Below are 12439 nucleotides of genomic sequence, written 5' to 3' on the forward strand. Positions count from 1 at the left end.
GCTAGTTTGAAGCCTTATTTTAAAAACTTTACCTAAACTTGCTCTACTTCACATAGCTATCACTATGATCATATTCGCAACTATTAACTAATATTTATTGAACTGTGTTTATTGCAAACTGCTGAGCTTGAAGTTACAATAGGAATAAGGCAAGGAAAACCAGGAAAACAAACATAGTGCAGATAAGTATTGAAAGGGAACACAGAGAAACAAAAATAGCTCTACGTGACTAGCAGAGTTATGTGTACGGTTTTTTTTTTTTTTTTTGTGGTACTTGGGCCTCTCCCATTGCGGAGCACAGGCTCTGGATGCGCAGGCCCAGCGGTCATGGCTCATGGGCCTAGCCACTCTGCGGCATGTGGGATCTTCCCGAACCGGGGCATGAACCCGTGTCCCCTGCAACGGCAGGCAGACTCTCAACTGCTGCGCCACCAGGGAAACCCTGTGTACGTTTTTAAATGTTTTGTTTTGTGTCATAAATTTGTTGTAAACATTATTGGCTTTAACAACACATTTAAAACTAACTTTACACTAGGAAAGTAGCTTTACAATCCTAAATTGGGGTTTTAATTTCCAGGGTAACATTTTGGTACGTATTATTTCAGGGTTTTTTCCTTTGCTTATACTATCTCTTTATCTCTATAAAGATATAGATATAATTTATAAATAATTACAATATTTTAATATATAATCATATATAGTTACACATAATTTTATTTATATAATTTGACATATATATATTTAATAAAGTAACAGCATATTATGTAAGTTCACATTCTGTTCTGAAACATGCTTTTTTCACTTAATATATTTGGACAGGTTTCCACAATATTATATATAGATTTACATAATTTAAAAAAAATGATTGTTTTGGACTTCCCTGGTGGCGCAGTGGTTAAGAATCCGCCTGCCAATGCAGGGGACAGGAGTTCGAGCCCTGGTCTGGGAAGATCCTGCATGCCCCGGAGCAACTAAGCCCGTGCACCACAACTACTGAGCCCACATGCGCCTGGAGCCCGTGCTTGGCAACAAGAGAAGCTGCCGCAGTGAGAAGCCCGCGCACTGCCGGAGTAGCCCCAACTCGCCGCAACTAGAGAGAGCCCGCGTGCAGCAATGAAGACCCAATGCAGCAAAAAATAAATTAATTACTTAATTAAAAAAAAATTTCATTGTAGGGATAGTTCGTTATTTATTTAAGCAACTGCCTATTGATCGACATTTCAATTATTTCTAATGTTCTGCTGTTATAAATATTCATATAGGGCTTCCCTGGTGGCGCAGTGGTTGAGAGTCCGCCTGCCGATGCAGGGGACACGAGTTCGTGCCCCAGTCCGGGAAGATCCCACATGCCGCAGAGCGGCTAGGCCCGTGAGCCATGGCCGCTGGGCCTGCGCGTCCGGAGCCTGTGCTCCGCAACGGGAGAGGCCACAACAGTGAGAGGCCCACATACTGAAAAAAAAAAAAAATTCATATAGATTAAATGATAGTTTTATCTCCTGTTATAGATACCTTGGATGTCTGTGTCATCGCATATTTGTGAATACTGATTGATGTATACAAGTTTAAAATGTTTTTACGTTGACATTCACATTAATACATCAATCATTTTCTTTATAATTTTTGTACTTAGTATCATGCATAAAAAAGTGGATAAGGACTTCCCTGGCAGTCCAGTGGTTAAGAAGCTGCACTTCCAACGCAGGGGGCATGGGTTCAATCCCTGGTTGGGGATCTAAGATCCCATATGCTGCATGGTGTGGCCAAAAATAAACAAATAAGTAAATAAATAAAAAGATTTATTTAAAAAAAAATGTGTATAGCTGCCAGGAACTGGGGTATTTTGTTGTCGTTTTATTTGTTTTTCAGAAAATCGAGCCCTCTGCTGAATTCTCCAATATGTACTTGGATGGCCCTGCTCATCATTTTTTCATTTATATCAGGAAAACTGCTCAAAATCAAAGCAGGAAGGGGGAGCTGCTGCCCAGGACTCAGCCACCCTGCCCTGATTGTGCTCTGGCTGCTGGCAGCTGAGTTGATCTTCCGAGGCTCTGGCTGAATTCTATCTCCTGGCTAAATCCAAATTCTGACTGGCACACTGACGCACACTGCTTGGGGTCCTGCCTGGCCTGGCTCTCCCCACTCCAGCTTCCCTTGATTCTGCCCGTGCCCCTGGCTAGCCAGGCACAGCTGAACTCCCAGGGTGCCAACCTCATTGGTCTTCCTGAACTCTATACTTGCTCATGCCTTCCAAACTAGTCTCACACCCTTGGCTGCAACTTTTTAACTCTTGACCTGCCTTGTTTGTTGTGTGGTCTCCAGCTCTGAAAGGCTAACAGAACAAATGCCAAATGAAACTCCTCTTCAAATAGTTCACAGTGTATGGAGTTTGCAATGATGCATATTTGTTACTCAAGGAAAAAACAATCCATTAAGTAAGAAAAATCCAATTAGCCCTCTGAAGACAATGCCTCACACACACTTTCAGATATCTAAATTAAATCACAGCATACTCCTAATACCATCCACAAAGAGATCTGGGGCGGGAGGGGGGATGCCAAGGGAGAGAGGTGAGGAGGACATATTTATATGAAGGAAGTTAACTCTTACAATTAGCTATATTCTAATGAAAATAAACTGATTCGGAAGACCTAGAAGATGACACTACAGCATAATAATTTATAAAACATGTGGAATTTTCGGTAAACTTTAAAAAATACTCTTTCTTGAAGTTTATGAGAATTTATTGTCACAAGTTGTTTTCTTGCTCGAAGAATTCATTTTCTCATAAACTGTACAGAATATCTTGTAAAAAATAAACCTATGGAATAGTATTTCTAAAATGCAGTAATTCTTTTATCCTCTCTTTTGTCATTTATAACTCTTTCTTTGAATCTTTCAAAGAATTTCCAATTTTCTTTGTAGACTGACAAAAATAACTTCAAATCACTCTGGAATCTGTGTATAAGCATAGGATCATGGCATTTCTTTCTGAAAGAATTTGCCTATTACTTCTATTAAATTTTAAAGATGAGGGATAGCAAATGATAATCCCTCATTATTTTTCCACCTAACTCCAGCCCTTGTTTTCTTGCCTTTTCCTGACATGGGAATGTCAGAGCCTGGATTTCCCTTAATCATGTCTTTAGATTAGTTTTCTATTACTGCTGTAACAAGGTATCACAAAATTAATGGTGTAAAACAACACAAACTTATTCTCCTACACTTCGAAAGGTCGGAGGTCCAAAACTGAATCTTAGGGAGAATTAATCAGGGTATTCACAGGGCTGTGTTTCTTCTGGAGGCTCAAGGGGAGAACATATGCCTTGTCCTCAGCTTTAGAGGTTTCCTGCAACCCTTGGCTCGTGGTCCCACATCACTCTGTCTTCTGCTTCTGTCAACACATCCCCTTCTCTGTCTGACCCTCCTACCTCTGTTTTATGAGGACTCTTGTGATTATGTTGTGCTCACCCAGATAACCCAGGATAATCTCCCAGTATCGAGGTCCTGACCTTAATCACATCTGCAAAGTCTCTTTTGCATGCACAGGGTCCAGGGATTAGAACGTGGACATTTTGGGGGAGACCACTATTCCGTCCTAATCCAGTCACATACTTGAATCTACTTTATAATTTTGCCTGGATAACTCACTAATGGGAAAACACCATTAATATTTTTTGCTTTTAAAACTAAAGTATAAAGGCAATAGCTATGTCCATAAAGAGAGCAGAAGAAGATATTAGGGCAAATACAGTTCTGTAATGATCTATTTCTGTAATTACACAACCACATGTTCTCTCTGCCAGTTCCCTCCTTTCATACCTTGGTTCCATCCATTCTCATATCCCCCATGCCTGGTCTTTAACTAGGATCTTCTTTCGGGCATTAGGAACTCCCCATTCTAAGATCAAGAAGCTCCCCTACATCCTTGAACACAGTTTCTCTTAAATATAGTTCATGACTAACTATGATTAAAGTTTGGTTTTCCACCAATACCACTGTCATCTCTAATGTAGCCCACTTCCCATTGTGTTTCCCCAGTGCTCACAGGGGAAGGAGGAATTGGTATATTTTATTTAATTGCTACTTCCCTACTTTTTCTCCACCACTGCTTTCAATACCATATGTGTTTTGGAAGGAAGCCCAAGCCATTCACTTACACGTCCCTTCCCCTACCTTCTCTAATTATCTATGGAAATTCAGGATACCCTCCACTTTCCTTGATCATTTCAGGATTTCAGTCCTTCTCTCTACCCTATCTATCGCCATCAACCTCAACAGCTGCATACAATCTTTCCAACATTCTGACCTCACAATTCTTACCAGGATCAACGTAATTCCTTAATCTTCACATGCCTCCTCTCCTTGCCAGCTGGGTCCAGTAACACTCACTCATTGATTCTGCCCTGACCTTCCATGGTCAAAGGCTTTGGGAAGCTCTGCATCGCCATTTGGAAAGCTCAAAAGCAAATAGACCTTCTTGCAGTTGAACTCTGACTTTATTTTTCATTTCTAGAAACTGGGCTTCGACTTGATGTCAAGAAGTTACCAAGGAATAAAATTGGTTTTCATCTTGCTCACCTTTGTTTAAGGCCTGTGACAGTCTCCTCTCCCCATAGGCTTCCAGGGGCCCTGACCTCTCTCCTCCCCCCAGTTCAAGGCTGTGGCAAACTTTCCTGGCACTTGAAACCTGCCTCTCTGTGTCATCTCAACTCTGAACATTACCTGCGTCTAGAATCCAGCGGCCACATCCATCCTGAGGCTGAGCAGTCACTGGGACCCTGACTTTGATAGGTTCACATATTTCCTAACTACTGTGTTCTGCCTGCTTGGCTGGACATTCTTCCAGTACCGACAGCTGGGTCTTTATCCTCGGCACCTGTTCACCCAAGTAGACTGGTCCAGCTTCATTTCGGTCTACCCCACCAAGCTGCAATGAACTTTTCTGTGACCAGCTACGCAATGAGATATAATAGCCCCCATGCTTTCTACCACTCTCTCACTGCTATCCAGTTGGGTTTTCCTTCTCCCTTTGTTCTCCAGTAGCTCACCCCACAGGCTCTCTGCTTTTTTCTTGCATTATTTCCTTCCCTCACTGCTCCAGGACATTCCAAACATTTTAGATCCTCTCATGTCTTGGTTTCTCTGCCACCTTCTCTCTGCCAATATTCCAAACTTGGTTAGTCCCTGGGGTCAACATTAGGACCATCTACAAAACTTCCAGTTCTCTTCCCTCTAGGTAACTGGTAGGGTCTTACTTCTCCAACCCCTCTGCTCTGGCCAATGAAATATAATTGTGAGAAGTCTCGTTTCCAGGCAGAAGCTTTAAGAGAGAATGCTTCCTTTACCACATTCTCCTTCCCTTCGCCTCCATGATCTACAGCACACTCTGAGTGAGGAGGGTGGCCCCAGTCGACTGACAATGGACACGTAGCAACAGAAGAAATAAATCTATGTTGTTTTAAGCATTTGAGATTAGGAGGTTGTTATTGTACCTAACCTAACCTATCCTGACAGATACTGATCTTCCCATCTGTTTTCTCCTCTCATCTCCCTGGTCTGTAGTGGACCTGGTTGTTTCACCTGACAGCATTCCTTTGAAAACCACCCCTTCCTCAATTTGGGTTTATGTAATTCATGACTTCAGGGGTGAGTGAGTGTATGACTCAGACCCAGGCAGTCAAACTATCCCATCTCCTAGGCCCCAGTGATTAGTCCAGTGGTGGTCACATTACCCAAGTTGGGCCAACTGTAGTCTATTTTAGGGTTTGGCTGGAAAATTGGGAGAGAAATGTTCTTTTTGTGGGGGCTTGCTAAAGCAGGTAGACTGTATTCTGGAGCTGGCAGTGGCTACTTAGGAAAGCAGAGCTAAACAATGGAGAAAAACATAGTTTTGATGACATTTTTTGAGGCTCTGGATGTAGCCATGTCATAAGTCATTATGCTCTTTAGATGTTCCTGTTATGTAAGCCAATAAATTTCCTTTTTTCCTTTAATCTATTTTGAATTGAGATTTTTGTCGCTTGCAACTGAAAAAGTGCTGATTAAAACAGCTGCAAAGCATTAAGGGAAACATCAGGAAACCATACAATTTTCCTTTACACTTTTACCCTAGAGAATATCAACTGAATTCTCACTGGGATCAGCAATCCTTTTGCTCAGCTTTATTTACTTCCTAGTGTACTCCTCATGGTGCATATTCCAAACATTCTCTATTCTCCGTAATTCCTTTCCCACTCCCTAAGATGAGCTAGCCTTTCACTTCTCTGAAATGAAATTCATCTCTCTTGAGTGTCCTCCACGTTAACCCTATTCCTAGATAGATTTTCATCTATCCATCTCTTTCCAAACTTAACTGTATCACTTGTTCCTCCGCTGGTGGCTTTTGTGTCCCGGTTTTCCTCTTATATCTCTGATCACTCCTGGGTCTCCACTTCTTTCCACTGCAGCCTGGGAACAGCTGTTCACAGCCTCTACCTGTCTTTTCTTCCACTGCAGATTCCTGGTATCTATTCCTTTGGCTTTATCTGTCACCCACAGGCAAATAGCTCTCAAGTCTATACATTCCAGTCTTTGCCTGCTAGACTTTTGCATTCACATGCCCCAGTTGGAAATGTACCTCAAACACAACTTGTCCAAAAGTGAAATTATTCTACTCAATTCAAACTCTGAGCTATTCTGGGCAATCTCAGCTTCTCTCCTCTGTACCCTCAGATCCAATTAGTTACTGTGTCTTATCAATACCACCCTATGATACCTCTCTAAACTATACCCTCCTTACTATAAACACAGCTACTAGTTCTGGCTTTTATTATCTGCTTTGCAGACTCATGCAATCATTGCCACAGTTTCCCTAGGATGATAAAACTCCAGCCGGCCGAAAACAAAATGAAGTAAAAAGATACAAAATGAAGTAAGTTTTCAGTTGCTACCTCTTGTCCAGGCACATACATCAGCTCAGGACTCTCTGTTGAATGTTTGCTAGAGACCTGTTATTTTCACAAGCCAGATCTCAATATTTCATATCCACAGTGATATCCTCATCACACTTGGGAATAGTACATCTTATGCTCAGGGGTCATTGCTGCAAAATTCTTTTGTAGTCCTCATGGCCCCACTGAAAATTTCAAACATGCTATTGCAAAAGTTTCCAGAACCCATGCAATATCATTGTTTTGTTAGAGAGTGTTCGCCTGGCCTTGTCCCAGACTCTTTGACCTTTTTGTTCCACTACTATCCTGAACAGCCTTTTATAACAGGGCCTTACAATACACTGTTTTATAAAAGTCTCAACTATAGGTGCATAAACCTGTAAGAATCGCTCTAACAGCGATAACCTACCCAGCCTCCTGCCTCTCCCCTTTTTAGCTCATTCTCTTCAGAAAATGGTTCCAGTTCCTTTCTTGAAGCACAGCATGGATCACTCTTTAAAAAATTCAGTAGCTCACACTAACTACAGAATCCAACCCCAACTCCTTTGCCTGGTGTCCTTGTCCATTTGGGCTGTTATAACAAAATACCGTCAACAGAGTAGCTTATACAGTTGACCCTTGAGCAATGCAGGGATTAGGGGCACCCACCCTCTGTGCATTTGAAAATCCGAGTATAATTCATAGCTGGTCCTCCCTATACACAGTTCATCCGTATATGTGGTTCTGCACCTGGGATTCAACCAACCGGGGATGGTGTAACACTGCAGTATTTACTATTGAAAAAAATACACGTGTAGGTGGATCCATGCAGTTCAAACCCGTATTGTTCAAGGGTCAACTGTAAACAACAGAAATGTATTTCTCATAGTTTTGGAGGCAGAGGAATCCAAGATCAAGATGTCAGCCTCTCTCCTTGGTTTGTAGATGACTACCTTCTATCTCTGTCTTCACATGGTCCTTCCTCTGTGTGCACCCATGTCTGTGTCCAAATTTTCTCTTCTTATAAGGACATCAATCATATTAGATTAGGACCAATGAGTCTTAAAGACCTCATTTTAACTTAATTACCCCCTTAATGAGCACTTGTCAATATTCTCATTTTTGAAAAGCAGAGTTGACTTAGATATGCAGAGATAGGGGATGCTGTAAGGACACAGTATTATGAACAAAGTCCAGGAACCTGGCAAGGAAACCTCAGGGAATGACAAGTGGACAGTTTGGCTGGCTAGAGAATCAGGTGTGGGAAATGAGGATGGATAGGTGGTGTCATGGGCTGAATTGGGTCCCCCAAAATTTGTATGTTGAAGTCCTAATCTCCAGGATCTCAGAATGTAACTTTATCTGGAGATACATTCTTTAAAGAGGTAATTAAGTTAAAATGAGGTCTTTAAGGGGCACCCTAATCCTAATTCTAACTATCTTTTATAAACTCTGTGCAAACACTGAATTAGCCAATATACTGAACCATTTCTTCTAAGGGAAGTACAGGATTAGGTTCCTGCGAGCCTCTGATCACAACATTTTTGTCAATGAACCAGTGAACACATAACTTTGTTTTATGTGTGTTTCTGTTTAAAGACACCTTATTTAATATACATTGTTGATTCATTAACATTAAACTAACAGCCAACTGCACCATAACTCATGCCTGAACAAAGCCTAACTAACATCTGTATTTTTTCTGTAAGGCACATCACGGCCTTCTTGTGCTTAGGAACACTGGGACAGCACTTCAACACTATGCTTGGGAGTCATTTTAAATAGCAAAACCACCAAGAAAAAGCACATAGATGCAAAAACATGGCACTAAATAGGCCATAAAAAGTTTACCGGTTTACAGTATGAACTCAGCTGGGAACGCACGTCTTGAGCAACTCAAATTTTTTGTTGCACTGCACATGTTTGTGAATGACTGCACAAGTGCTGCAAGTATTGATTTTGGAGTTAGAGATAAATTCTAACAAGTAGATGAATTCGCAAACACAGACTCTGTAAGTAATGAGGATCAACTGTACTATTAATCCCATTTTACAGATAAGGAAACTAAGACTCAATGCAGTTAAGGTCTTTCACAAGGTTACTGCTTGTGAAGTTGGCACAGCCAGGATTCAAACTCCACTTTGTAAAAGAGGGAGATTTTTTTCTTCACCTGCACTGAGTCAGAGTTGAGGAAATCAGTCAAGAACACTAATACAGAGGCTGCAAATAGCGAACAGCCTTTGCAAAAACTTGCCAATTACATGAAGCATGATTTCTGGGAATGGCATCAAGATATTAGTGAATAGCAGTCTCACACTTTAAACAAAGAGAATTGTTCTTAGAAGTACAGTAGTAATATATTTATCTGAGGGCCCTAGAGCCCAAGTGACCAAAATCCATAGCCTTTGTTTCTTCAGAGTTCATGTTGTCATCTTCTCAATACAATTCTGTTTGGAGAAAAAAAAAAAAAAGTGCATTCACACCCAGGCATTACATAGCATACAAAAGCATAATCAGGGACATATTATAATACGGCAATTCAAGGAATTAGTTGTCAAGTCTGTAAAGGGGCCTTCATGCACCAAAAGCATAGTCTATCATGATAAGCCATGTCTTAAAAAAGCATTAATTCATCCAAAACAATGTACTGAGCTGCCACTGTGTACTGGTTGTTATGTTCAGTACTCAGCATCAGAGTGAATATAAAATAGTTCCTGCCCTGGCCATAGTCACAGAATAGTGCCTGAGGCAGGTGTAATTGGGTGTGCCTGTGTGTGCGTTCCTTGGCGGTTTCACTCTGTTTCCCCCCCTCCCATACTTAACGCATCTGTATATTTGCACAGCTGCTGAGAGCCTCCGAGGAAGACTCAAACCTTAGGATTGAGATACGTATAACATATCAGCTGACCTGGGAATGTCGGAAGCCAAATTACAAAGCAATTTCAAGACCCATGAGAGAGAATTCACCTGAGGCAAGGAGTCAGGAGTGATAAGGAGGGCAGCAAGATGTTCCGGGAGTCCCAGAGCAGTGGTGGCTTGGGGCACTGTAGGAGAGCTTTTTCTTGCACCTGTCTTCACTGAGCCACCACCCGGACACCACCACGTGTTCCTGTTTTTCTTCCGATCCCTCTGACCTCTGCTTTGTGGAACCCACCTCCTCTTTCCAGCTTCTAAATAAGACTGTCCTAGGAGTCCATCCTCAAATCTCTTTTCTCTTGTATCTCTTCTCACTCCCTAAGTGCTCTTCTCCAATCTCAGGTTTTTAAATTCAGTCAAGGACCCAACAAGAAACAGATGGCACAGTCAAATTACAGTAATTCAAGCAGGGCTCACTAAAGGGACTATTTGTAAAAGTGTAAGGACAGCAGTACTCTCAGGCTAATAAGGGGAGGAGCTGTTTCCACCCAAGGACAAGGAGGGGTGAAGGGACAGAGCAGTTACTGCATCTGGAGAGACAGCTGTGTGGAAGCCTGCCTGACAGGAGCTGTAAATTTTCACAGAGTGGCTCAGGCAGCTGAGGAGAACTGCAGGGAGGGAGTTGGAGAATAAGCTATCCCACCTTGCTCTCCTCTCTTCTGATCTGCTGCCGGCGGGTTGAATCTGCTGGAAACCAGAAGATTGGAGTCCACTGACTTAATCCCTATGGATTAGTCTATACGGAGGCAGGGAGCAGAGTGGAGACAGAATCTGGAAGGCCTGCAGAGATATCCAGCATGCTCTCATACGTGGAAGAGTCACATGTATAGCTCCAACGCTAACTTTTCAAGTTGAATCACAATGGCCTGCTTGAACATCTCCACCCGAATTGTCACTTGAGTGTCCCATGCCCAGATCTGGTCCTTGCCTATCCTGTTCCTTCCCCACACCCCCACCAGTTTTACCACCATTCACTTGATTGCTTAGACCCAAACCTAGCCTTCATGCCTGAATCATTTACTTCTCTCATCCAATCCATGAGCAAGTATGTCAGTTCCACTTTTTTTTTTTCAACAGAGACATCAATGGTTTAATGGGTAGGGTTCAGCTCCACTTTTAACTAGTGTCCAGGGAATTCCCTGGCAGTCCAGTGGCTAGGACTCGGAGCTCTTCCTGCCAAGGGCCCAGGTTCAATCCCTGGTCAGGGAACTAAGATCCCACATCCCACAAGACATGTGGTGCAGCCAAAAAAAAAGCTAGTGTCCAGAATCTGGATACTTCTCCACAGCTACCTCCCTAATCCATACCCACATATCTCTTGCTTGTATGACTGCAATACACTACCACCTGGTGTCCCCACCCCTGCTCTTGTTCCCACTATGGTTGATTCTACTTTGGGCCACGTTAGGTCTACACAGCAGCCAGAGTGATCTTTCTCTAGTCACTCTCTAGCTCCTTAACCTGTTTAAATTTTCTCCCCAACCATGTCTACTTAAATGCCTGTCATATGTTTATTCATTTATTTGTTTATTGTCATTTTCTCCATTAAAGTGTAGGTGTTATGAAGGCAGGGATCTTCTTGTCTACTGAGTAGTCCCCTCAGTTGAATAGACTTTCTTGAATGAAAAAATAAATAATACCTCTGCAAAAGACACTGTTAAGAGAATGAGAAAACAAACCACAGATGGGAAGACAATGTTTGCAAAAGACATCTCTGGTGAAAGACTGTTATCCAAAATATACAAAGAACCTTTAGAATTCAACAACAACAAAAAAACTTGATTAAGGAATGGGCAAAAGTCCTGAACAGACACCTCACCAAAGAAGATACACAGATACTCTTCCCATTCTCCACCAAGGCTCAGGATCAGAGTGAAAAGGAGAGCCTATGCGGGAACTTTGCATCTGTAAGCTCTGCCTCAACATCTGTGTGGGGCAGAGTGGAGACTGACTGAGCCGGGCAGCCTCAGGCCTGGAGCAGCTCACCGGCCAGACCTCTGTGTTCTCCAAAGCTAGATACACCATCAGGTCCTTTGGCATCAGGAGAAATGAAAAGATTGCCATCCATTGTGAGGCCAAGGCAGAAGAAACCCTGGAGAGAAGTCTAAAGGCATGAAGTATGAGTTAAGAAAGAAAGAATTGCTCAGATACTGGAAACTTTGGTTTTGGGATCCAGAAACACATCGATCTGGGGATCAAATGTGACCCAAGCACTGGTATCTATGGTCTGGACTTCTGTGTGGTGTTGGGTAGGCCAGGTTTCAGCATCACAGAAGTGAAGAACAGGTTGCATTGGGGCCAAACACAGAATCAGCAAATAGGAGGCCATGTGCTGGTTCCAGCAGAAGTATGATGGGATCATCCTTCCTGGCAAATAAATTCCCGTTTCTATCCAAAGGCCAATAAAGTACACCTGAAACTAATTTAATATAAAAGGTCAAATATATATCAATGAAAAAAATTTAAGTAAAACAGAAGCCAATAAAAAGTTTTCAGTAAAAAAGAAGGGATACACAGATGGCAAATAAGCATAGGAAAAGATGGATGCTCAACATCATAGATCGTTAGGGAACTGGAAATTAAAATGAGATATCACGGGCTTCCCTGGTGGCGCA

General features: G+C 42.2%; 1 pseudogene; it reads left to right on the forward strand.

Moving 5' to 3' along the window:
• The first annotated feature begins 11712 nt into the window (after positions 1 to 11712).
• Positions 11713 to 12202, forward strand: LOC132424191 (large ribosomal subunit protein uL5 pseudogene; annotated as a pseudogene).
• The last annotated feature ends 237 nt before the right edge of the window (positions 12203 to 12439 follow it).

This window comes from Delphinus delphis, chromosome 4 (genome assembly GCF_949987515.2).
Source record: "Delphinus delphis chromosome 4, mDelDel1.2, whole genome shotgun sequence".
Lineage (NCBI taxonomy): Eukaryota > Metazoa > Chordata > Mammalia > Artiodactyla > Delphinidae > Delphinus > Delphinus delphis.